Source organism: Oreochromis aureus, linkage group 11 (genome assembly GCF_013358895.1).
Source record: "Oreochromis aureus strain Israel breed Guangdong linkage group 11, ZZ_aureus, whole genome shotgun sequence".
NCBI lineage: Eukaryota > Metazoa > Chordata > Actinopteri > Cichliformes > Cichlidae > Oreochromis > Oreochromis aureus.
The window spans coordinates 9941701-9953689 of NC_052952.1; the positions used below are offsets into that span (position 1 = coordinate 9941701).

General features: G+C 40.1%; 1 protein-coding gene across 6 annotated transcripts in view; it reads left to right on the forward strand.

Moving 5' to 3' along the window:
- Positions 1–11989, forward strand: part of grb10b (growth factor receptor-bound protein 10b) — a 61700-nt gene that overhangs the window by 940 nt on the left and 48771 nt on the right. The window lies entirely within an intron of this gene.

Here is an 11989-nt window from a genome sequence, read left to right on the forward strand (position 1 = left end):
AAGTGAGAGAAGTATTTTGTTTTTAATGGGTTGTAACAGGTGTCACTTTAGTTGGAAGCAGAATCAATAATGCTCTCAGAGGGTGTAAGCTTCAATCCAGGCTCCATTATAGAGGCTGCTTAGTGTGAAAATCTTTAGGCACCCCGTCTTTGAGCTTTACCCCAAATACTTTGAATGCACAAGGGGAGCCTGTCTGTTGAACGCTTTAATCTGTAATGCACGCTGTCTTTAAAGGCCATTGCAGCACATATTAAGTCAGCAGCACAATATTTTGTCTCTTATACTACACTTTGAGAAACATGTTTGGTGATCACAATTTTAGCAGTGAAAGGATTAGTAAATGAGAGAGCCTGATCATTATCTAACTTTATGTGGAGAGGTCCTGACAAAGCAACTCTTCTTAGGTCCTCTAATCTGCCTTGTCATTTGGGCATTCATCCAATCAATTTCTTTATTGGCTGCATGTGGTCTCTGCAGAAAGTTGCATAACCGCCCAAATTTATGATTCTAGAGACTATTGATGTTGGCCTGTGTGTTTTGAATACAGATCAGTGTTCTCTCTGGGAATGTGGAGTGGGACCAGAGAGAGGTGCTTGGAGGCTGATGCATGACTGACTACTACTACTTTTTTTTTTTTTTTTTTTTTTTTTTTTGTTAAAGTACTTCTGTAAATGTATTATTTGCAAACTTTGTCTCGTCAAAATATGGATGATTCGCTTTTCTCTAAACTCAAACTTATCTGATGATCTTCAGTTTCCTTTCAGCCTCCTCTTGTTTAGCTATTATTGTGTAAAATTAGTCAGCATTAAAGTAGGAATTATATCTAGTTGTTTTGAATACAACTACAACATTAAGTTAAATCCTTCCAAAAAGGGCTGCTGTCAGCCCACTAATCCAGTTGTTGATCTATTCACCAAGGTGTTTGTGCTTCACAGACTGATTGACCTAAATGAGGCAATCAGATGAGGGACACTTTTGCAGCCATTCCATTTACAAACAGGTGGTGATAACATATGGAGCAGAACCTGTCAGGTGTGTTGTTGCTGGTGGGGAAAAACCAGCAATTTGAGGCTAGCTTCCCTAGAATGAGCTCTGGGATAGCTCATTAACTCAGAAAAGGAAGACTTCCTAATTGCATTTAGTTATTTGCTAAGTTGATTAGCAAAGTTGATTCTCAAGGAAGTGGACTGTTAATCGAAACGAGGAAAAGATGCACATAAAAACAACACGAAATTAAAAATAAAACAACCGACGATCAATAACCAATGAACTTGTCCGATTTTTTTTTTTAAACCCTGGTTCTGACATTAAAAAAAAGATTTCAAATCCACAGCATTTAAATTTGGTAGCATGTCTTCAAATTAAAGTTAATATACCATTTCAGAACAAATATGGGCAGAGGGCAGTGCTGCCAACTCCTGATATCTTACTTGAGTTGCCAGTTGGTGCACATGAAATTGGAAGTGCTTCTTAAACGGAATCATTATTACAAAATCTTGCAACTTAAAGGATCCTCGTTCCAGAGAGCCAATCAACAGCAGGACCAAACAAAAACACAAGCCACATTCCAGGTTATGATGTTCACAACTGCATTATGATGGTATGTCTACTCATTGTAGTCAAGCTGTACTGTACCGTGCAAAAGCCCTGAGCCAGCCCTCATTTATATTTGGTAGGGAAATGGATGATTAATTGAAACGTGCAAATATACATAGAAATGCATTATATAAGGCAAAAACAGTTAAGACAATTCTCATGAGCTTGAAAGTCGATGTTTGGCAACCTGTATTCATCATCATTACAGCTTGAATGAGGCCAATCCATGACTGGTGGTGCTGCTATGTGGGGATTTCTTTTTCTTTTTCCTCTGTCTTGCTATGCTTTTAAATCTTAGCCTTTTCTCCCCATTTCCATTCCGTAAGAATGGCTTTTTGACAGCAACCCGTCTACTGAAACCATTTCTAATGAGGCTTTAGTGAGTAGCTGATGTATCAACTGAAGGGTCAGATGCATCTCTTAGGTTCTGTTTCAGGTCTTTGCTGGTTCTCTTTCCTATTTCTTAAAGACATGATATTCAGATGGTGCTTATCTGCTGTAGATAGTGTTGCTTGTCTTCTTCTTTTTTTTCTTCCCCCTCTTAAGGCTTGCCACTTCTGTCCTCTATCTCCAGTTTCCTCAAATTTTATAAATTCAGTCCAGCTCAGTTTGATCTATATAGAGCCAAATCACTGTATAACAACAGTTGGCTTAAAACCCTTTCGTTGTAACACCCTACAATAATACAGGCAATACAGAGATGCCCCCGACACCCCCCACCCACCCAAATGAGTAGGCACTTTGGTGGCAGTGGGAAGGAAAAACTCCCTTATAATAGGAGGAAACTTCCGTAGCAGGCTTAGGGAGGGGCAGCCATCTGCTATGACCGCTTGGGGGTGAGAGGAGGAAAATGTAAATGGTTAAGCCCAAGGGCTGGAATGAAAATGAGTGACAAAGCAGCTAATGCCCAAATAAAAACCTTGAACCTTGATCTCTTTAGAAAGCTTAGAGCTATTACTCAAAACCAAAAAAAATTACATGAAGGTCAGGGCTCCTTGGAAGCAAATTGTAACAACATCAGGGGTAGCTAAAGAGATTTACACAGAACTGTAGGTGATAAAGTTGTTTTTTCTTGGTTTACTGTGTCGTTAATGTGAGTTGGCATGATATTTGGTGAGGTGAGCTTGAGAAGTTGATCAATTTGCCACTCTGGGCTGAGCTGTTAATGATGCAAAGTATTTAGCATGCAGTAAAACATGACCGATTTAAGCGGTGTTTCAGCACAAGCTATTTTATGTCCCCGTGACCACTGAAAGTTATTGCTCTTTCCCAATTTAGATGGGATCTTGGTCTTGATGAAATCGCTGCCAAGTGGTGAGACTTGGTTCTCACACAACTTTGAAGTGGCCGTATCACGTGGCTGCCGCTACATATCGTTTCCATGATCGCAGAGGTAAAGGTTTGTGATCATGGTGTCGGTCAACAAGGTTAAGCACAAAAAAAACCTGTCAGATTTCACGAACCTTGTCAGAGAGGTAGCGCATGAGCAAAAGGACCCATTACAGTTTGGTGCAGACTTCGGTCACTTTTTGAAAACAATGGAATAAAGGGCATTGACCTCGTTGGGAATGCTCTCTCTAAATGCCCTTCTAGTTTGATTATTTTGTGGTCAAATCACTGCGCACATGGCAACTGCCAGAGCTGCGGTTTCTTTCACCCCCTCCAGCACCAGTCCTGCTATTTCAAGTCCATGCTAAGTAAGCACAGGCATGATGGGGCATGAACTCTGTACGGCTACAGGCTGCCAAAACGCTGCTGACTGCACGTATTCCAAAGAATTATACAATAAGTTATACTTCAATCCCACAAGGATTCAGGTTTGTGTATTTCATAAGAATCTACAATGAGTTTGGTTCTGTTCCACATACTTTTTTTTTTTTTTTTTTCTTTGTAATATCGTCTGCTTTGCAGTAATAAATCCAGAAATTTATTTCAAAGCCAAGACTTGAGTCTCGTTTTAAACTCGAGGCAATGTGACATACGGTAGGTACGTATATGTATGCAATGGGTATCTCTGTTACTGCTGATTTTATAAATGCATAGTTTCACTTGCTGTCCAAGGGGAAAATTAGCAGAGATATCCTGTTAACTGGTATTGGTGGTGTAAGAGCTTGTGGTCGTGCTCTAAGCAGCATTCCATCAGGTCTTGCGTCAGCTAACAGTCATTCAGAACTGGTTGGTCTGGGCTTATACACTGTTAATACCCCCCCTCCCTGATGCCATGACACCATTAACCCAGGCCTGCTCAGGGACCACAGCGTAGTTCATGTTATTCCACTGACTCCGGATCTAAAAGCAGAGCAACTTTACCCTTTGTGCCAAAATGTTCAGCTGAGCTGTCAGTGATTAAAAATTATCTTGTGATGTTAGGGACAGCTTTTTGAGTTTCTGGACAAAGGTTAAATTTAGACCCAGTTGCATAAACATGTATAATTTATTTCTTTTTTTGGACTTTGTGTGTACTGTTAAAATTGTATACATTGGATTGAGTGTCCCCAACTGCTTACAGAATAATGAATGCCTTGGTATCTCAACTATAACTGCTGAGTAATCGTGTTTTGCTTTGTGAAAAGTAATTTCTAAGAACCTAAACTCTTGCCAGAGGAAAAACTTTGTGGTGTTATTCTTCCCCCCCCCCACCTCCATACTGTAAATATGGACCTGTATAAACCTGATTCTCACCACTTTCCACTTGAGACCTGAGGAGATGCAGTGCTTGCTTGTCTAAGTACAGTGGATAGAGTTTCTCACTGTCTGGTGTTGGCCCAAATGTAGCTGAAAGCCTGTGTGAGTGGCAAGAATGTTTCCTTTATTCTGCAGGTAACGAAACACCTACCTGAGTCTGTGGTGGCTTGGGTGCAGGTAATGTGCTGTGGTTGCACGGTGATGATGAAATGAGCTCTCTTATACATAGTTACAATATTTAATTTTTGTTCTCACAGTGTAGCCCGTTGTCTTCGTCTAGGTGCTCCTACTTTTACTTACCATCTTTATCAGTCTTACTATGTGAGATGGACTCTGCAAAGCAAAATTAGCTGTCTTCAATAACTGCGTGATTAAATTTGTTTTTCTTTTTCCCCTAGAAACTATCCCCAGCAAGAACTCTTAACAATATTTGTGGTGTTAGCTATATCTGTTCTGGACTAAACCAGTGTCTTAGTCTCTCTTGTGATCTGAATGCCACACCATTGACCATGAACACGTTTATTTTTCTGTACATTACGAGATTTTCTGCCCCTTGGATTTCCAGTATTATTTCCCAGTCTTAAAAGGGATTAAGACTTAATGTGGTGTACTTTGGTACTTATGAATAGGACTTATGTTAAGTCCTTGTTAAGGTAATTGTTTTTCAGACAGCCAAGTTTGTTAGCATTCCTAAGACTAAGTAAGTAAAATAAGTCCTATTCCCCTTTCCCCTCAAGTGGTCACGTAGAACTCAAGAGCCTTTCTGATTTGAGTTTTCATTACAAGGACAGTTTTATTTGGGTTTGATGTTTTGTTTTTGTATGGAGGATGAAACCGTGTGACTCAGTTTTGGTTTTTATCAGCTTTATGGTGTGGCATTTCTTTGTATGTTACAGCGCTGTACAGTTAACGGTGTTGGGTGCTCCCACCACGTAACTTGTTGTAAAGATGGTGTCATGAGAAGGCAAATGCATCTAATGTAACCCCTTGGCGCCACCACTGCAACCAAGTTGAGTACAAGCATCGTTGCTCCCAAGACTGGTCCATTCATCTGTGCCATTGCATAAGACCAGTTCTCCAAAGCAGCCAAGTGAAATCCTCATCCAATTAGGCACTGTCCACATTTCCAAAAGGCTTTTCTCCCCTAGACTGGTGCTATTCAGCCTACCCCGGCATGACATCAGGCCCTCTCTTATAGCCCCACTTTACGCTGCTGCTCACAAATAATGAAAGCTGCCAATTAATGACTAATCAACATGTGCAACAAGCACATCCAGTGAGGAGTGACTACCATCTGATCTGCTGATTAAAACAGAAGACAGAGATCCTCTGTTCAACTTTTTCTTTCCGTCTTTCAACGTTGCATTGCTGTAAAACCCGCCAGCTCTGGCAACCTTACTAGAAAGGCTTAAACATTGATAATTTCAGGTATTGGCAAGTGTCAGTCGTTATTTGTGGGTTTAATATCCTGCAATACATGCAGTGAATTATATTTGTTTAATAATTTTCAAGATATACAGAAATTACACAGATTTAAATATTAACCTATGGAGGTATCGGAGAGTAAATCTCCAGCTGACAGCACCATAATGTAAATAGAGTATGTGTCGAAGCGCTCCACCCTTACCACTCACCTACATTTCTGTAGGTTGCCCTGTCATAGGAAGGTTTGACAACATGCAGCTTTAAAACCTGAATATTATAACTTAAGGTGTCTGGCTTCTTAGACATACAGAAAAACGAGTGACCTTCCCTCCCTCAGGGTTGGGTTACGGACACCCCATTCACTTCAGTGGGTTCTCCACAAGTCCCTAGACATGAGTTGGAGCTGTTCCAGTTCTTGAATTAAGACACGGTTTATGGTCTGGACTGAAGCACAGCAGGATGAGAGGAGGGGCTGAGACTGAAAGAGGGTTTCGAGGAAGGGGTGGTAGCTGCTCTCTTACACTGCAGCATTGGTTAACGGTGAGAATCTGAGGCTGGGTAAGCATGCCATAGGTATTTTACTTGAGGGACAGGTGTGACCAGAGTCTGATCTGTTCAGATTTAGAAAGTTGTATGTCAAACACCAACTTTGGGCTTCGTAATGTATTCCATGTCAAGAAGTGGCATTATAAGAATTCTTAAAAGCACATTACCTGATATTTTTTGGACACTTGGGAGCCGTAGAAACGAGCTGAAAATATGAAAGTGTCATAATCACATCTGCTAACAGATCAGTTGGCAACCATGTGGCAAATGCCAGTCATAAAGGGGAAAAATGTGTTTCTCAACTGGTTAGCGAGTGGTTGCTAACAGATTGCCATGGTTTGCATGGACACTGACTTGTCTGCAAACACTCACCAGCTAGTCTCTAAGTGTTCAAAAACTGTGAAAGATGGACACAAACCAGAAATGGAGAGGTGCTTTCAAAGTAAAAGTTGTGCTTTTGAAACATGTTGGCTGCAGCAGTCAGGGACAAGTTACAGCAAACAACTGCTTAGCTGGTAGGTTAGTGTTGATAGACAAGTCAGCTACAGGCAAAGATTGCAAACTGCTAGTGACCAGCGCTATCACCAGGAGGTTTTTGGTGCTGCAACTTCTTTAAGAACAATTTCACATAGCGAATGGCAACAACCTGTTGGGGAAAAGGAAAAATATGTAAGAGGTGATTGTTATTGGGGTGCCAACCAGTCTTTGGACATGGATGGATGGATTTTTTTTTTTTTTTTTTTTTTTTTCTTCCTTGGTAATTATTTGTTTGGCAGTTAGAGACCTAAAACAATCCATCTATTTTCTGCCGCTAAAATTTTTTTTTTTTTTTTTTTTTGTTCCAGCAAAAGTGAATTTTTTTTTGCAAAATAAATGATTTTAAAACTTGGTCTGGACAATCACAATCAGACAAAGGTCTCTCTTGTGACTATCTTATAAACATTACATCAGTCATTAGTCACTGCAGTGAATTCTTTCAACACCCATATTTGAGCTATGACTTCACTTTAACTACACACCTCAAGACCGACACATAAGCCCCACCCAAGTACTCAGTAGGACAAAGATGGGCAATGCAGGCGTGCATGTAACCAAGCAGCAGTTATTACAGCTGCGTCTAAGGAAGCGGCAGGGGCTGGCAATAACTGGATGTTCATGATTTAATTCCAGGATGCTCTTCTCCAAAGACTGTGTGTGAAGAAAAGCATATGTATTGGAATCGACTGGGTGGATGTGAAGATACATTATAGAGTGCTTTCAGTGCGGTGTTTTCGGTATTCTCATTTGACAAAAATGTGACAAAAAATGTTGTAATTTATAAGTTGCCTTTCCCCCTTAAGCACCAACTGCTAGTTAATTTGCCATCTGCTCAAATGAGAAAAATTTACCTAAACTGCGTTCTTTTTTTTCAATTATTGCTACTCCTGAAGTCATCAGTTACCATCCAGTAAAACAGTTTATTCTGTGTCGATTCTCTTACGTAGTGTTTGCAGTAGTAAAAGGAACTGAATCTGACCACTGCATACTAGTAGACTCAAAATATAATGGCGGTGTAACAAGTTACTTTTCTCTACCCCTCGGGTTAGAAGCGGACTCTTTCGTCAGGCTCTTGACACTTCCATTTGAAGATAAGTGATGTCGACCTTGTTCCAGCTGCACTTTCTGTTGCAGTGATAGCCCAGGGCGGTGACAGGACTTGCATACATCCTAAAACAAGAGCTGAGTGTCTCATGGACATGGAAATCAAGGACATGATCTCATGTCATCTGCATCATAATCACAGGATTGAATGTCGAAGAATATAAAAGGGTGCTTCATTTTAATCTTACCTGGTTTGACTAGCATTATATGAAGTGTGTTAATATATAAAATATATTAGCAAGACATGAATTTTATTCAGAAATCTGTTCCTGTTGTGTGCATGGTCTTAAACTAAACCTTTTTCCCCCCCATAATCTTTAAATACTGACTTATTAAGCACTTGAACATCTTTCCCATATTTTTCCCAGTGGGATGAGAGAGAGTGAGCGAGAGAGGGAGAGATCCAAAGGTGATCAATGAGTGTTCAGAATCCCTGCAGGAGAAGGTGTAACAGGTGAGCTAGGAAAAGGAGTCCTGTGCAGATGTTGACTCCAGGGCATTGGTCTGTTTTTAAAAAAGTCTGTTCCCTAGCACAAGCAGACCCCTTTAGGGGCTAAAAAAGTCACCTTTTGACTCTATGATACCTAACTAGGAAGTTTAAAAGCTGTGTAAGTGTGTATTGTAAATGATTGCACACTAGATGCACATTGATATTAAATCATATTGCAGAGGACTGTATTGCCTGTAACTCCTCTGTCAACAGTGTGTGGAAAGAATGCTCTCTGCGTTCCAGAGATGACTGAGTTGAGTTGAACAGCCACCTGTTAAGCTGTGTCCAGTCTAATCAGCTGGAATTAGGCTGACTGCGGTGAACATATTTTACAATTATATACACAACAAGAGTAGTTGACACAGCTGAGTTATACGGATCTGCCATTGAGCTCTGTGTGGCTTTAGTTTATTGTTTTTCTTTCCCCAATAACGAAGAGGTATAAAGTGGTATACTATGGTAAAGTATTTAGTGTGTCACAGATCTTAGCAGGAAGCTATGCTGCAACTGGATTGGTAAACTAATCAGTAACTAACATGCTGACACAAAGCCGACACAAAGCCAACACAAAGTAGGAAATACAAACTGAAGACAGGTTGGCAGTTAATACAGAAAAACTAGAGCAAAGGGCATGAAGTTTAATTTTTATTTTTAAAGTAACTACTCAGAATTTTGTTTCCAAGAAAGGTTGTGGTATTATGTAAGATGTAAATTAGAAAGAGAATGCAATGATTTTCAAGTCATTTGAAACTACTCTGCAAACTTTTGCCATGTTTACTTTTGACCTGAGTGCTGGTAACAAGCCGGATAGTCTCTCTCTTTAGTATAGAGAACACAGCATCCATGATTTCCTTAAAGAATAGGCAACCAAAGCAGTTTAACACCTAAGCACAAGGAAAAAGGAGAGAAACTGTAGTAAACAAAGTGTAAGAATAGCGGTCTGACATGAGACTTATTTTTTTGAAAAGGTTTTGTCACCAAGCACTATTTGTGTAATTTGCAACTTGTTTGGGGGAAATGCTATCTTGGAAAAGTCCTGCATGATGGAAATGTTACAGTGGGATCAGATCAAATCAGTACACTATAAATGCATTGTTTGCTTTCCTATAACATTTTTAAAACTTCAGTAACAATAAATAATAAAACCATGCAGTGAGTGTGTAGTTTTGTGTTATGGTGATATACACAATACAAAACTGGAACTTCCTGTTTGCTGTGGTGGGCTGGGCATTTTCTAGTTGGCTTCTACTACGTAAAAATCACAGAAAATCTAACAAAACCCTATATTTAGAAAACACTCAGCACCAATGTGGTGTGATTTTTCTCTTAATGAGCTGGGGCACAGTATTACACAACATTGCACTGGACCAATAAGCCATTATTCAGTTAGGGCTAAGGCAATTATTCAGTTAGGGCTTTACTTCCCTCGAAAGTTCATTTGATGTATTTGTATGAGGATGTCGTTTAAATAGCACACTCTGGCCTTTTATATTATACAGCAACTTAGACAGTGCTTGATGCACAGTGTTTACACGTAGCTGTGCAGTTACACTCTGGGAAGTTGTGAAGTGAATAGATTCTTGAATAAATAGATGGTCTGCATGCTTAATTAGTCTAGTGGTTAATGTGCTGATATGTGCTTATACCTCAAGGGTCCAGCTTTAATATCCCGAGGTGATAAGCCCTGCAGTGATGCCAAAGGTAAGGTCAGAAACCTTGGCTAATTGAAGTCTCATTTAATCAGCAGGAACATTTCCCTGAAGAGTTCTCCTGTATTATATGGTGGCGAGTCAGGGGATGACTTCACTGGCCCACTGATGGATGTTAAGAAAACTTTAGAAAGTACAGGCTGAGGCTGCAAATAACAAACAGGTCATTTAGCATGTGCAAGCTGTTATCACAATATAGTAGTCAGACTGCAGACTACTATATTGTGATCAGAAAGAGAAATGAAAATTTTAATTATCAAAATTAATAATCCTATCATATAGGATACAAATTACAAACTCCTGATTTGGGGGCAGCATCCCAGTGTAACATTTCCATTGTTTTTTTTTTTTTGCTGGTCTCACAAAGGAAAAATTTATGATTTACGGTTAGCATTGTGAGGCTGTTACATTTTGAACTCTATCATTGAACAATCTACTGTCATGCAAGTTTAAACAAAACCACCTTAATTAAACCAGATGCCGTAATCTCAGTGCCACTGCACCCCAAAGCCCCCCCATTCTGCTATGACGATAATTGTACTGTCAAGGTCATAGATGGTTAGGTTTCAGTACACTGTTCAAGTGGAAGGAATTGAATCAAAGGGCTCTGAAAGGGTCTAATCCCTACACTGGAATGGCTTTGATTGTGTCAGGGAGCAATTAAGAATAGGTACATGTATGTTTGGTCAATAGATCAGTCACTGAGAGTAGCTGTGGCATGTATGAGCTCTCTGAAACTTTTTTTTTTTTAAATGCCAAATCGAGCACCTGGACTTTTTCCCATGTTTTATCATGCACACAGTTGAAACTAACCTTCCAGCGCACACCTGTAATATTGGCTGAGTGTATCTTTTATTTTTGTGGTTTTGAATGTTTTGCATATAACCCTGACAAAATTTTCAGTGATGCCCAACCAATTGTTTGGCATCCAGAAGCACAGTTAGTTGACGCTTACTTGTTTCTCTTGCATAACCTCCTGATTTCTGGAAAGAAGGAAGGAAGGAAAAAAATAATAACCCAGCCTAGAGTTCGGCCACAGATAGTAAGTTTGTGGCGCTTAATGAGGGGTGGCTTGAAGCGTTTAGGCTGATGTAAATTAGTTTTTGTTTTTGTTGTCAACTGTGTCTGTAAATGAAAAGTTGTGCTTGTTGGCCAGCCAGCTAGGCCCCACACATGGATTTAAAGGGTTAACGCACACACCCGCACAGATACCACGCACAAGCGCACACACATTAAAAGCGAGCCCTTTCAGTGGTCCTAGTGAACATGGTGCCAAACTCTTTGTTTAGACTGCATTCATAGTTTGGTCGGTATTTGCAAGTCCAGTTTTGGAGGTTTATTTTAGGGCTTCAAGGGGAAAAATAAAAACGTGGAAATCGACAACTTTATCTTTTCAGTGAGCACAGTTTCAGGATAACATCTGCTTAAAAGTGATAAGTAATGTATCTGCATCAAAAGGAAGAACATACAAGTGCAATGGGTTTGCTGCTGCTGCTTGCTTGATTCATCTTTTCCAGGAAGCTTTGCACTTTAGCAATATGTGTGCTTAACGGTTAACTCTGCAGGAGATAGAGGACATATCGGTGTATACAAATCAGATATGATGGCACTCTGAAGTTTTTGAGGTCTTTCCAAACATGACTAGATTCTCAAAAGTACACACCTGCGCACCAGTATTTGCAGTATACTGGACGCAAACATCCACACATACCGTCGTGTGCACGTGTACATGCTGAAACAAACACTGTTTGGCAGAAACGCACACATACAAACACTGCTCCACCGCAAGGGCAGCTGGCTCACAACCGCTAATGCAAGCATGAGATAATATTAGCCGTCTATAAAATGCCAGGTCCTATTTTTATAATGCGAACTGGGGGTCACGAACTACTGCATA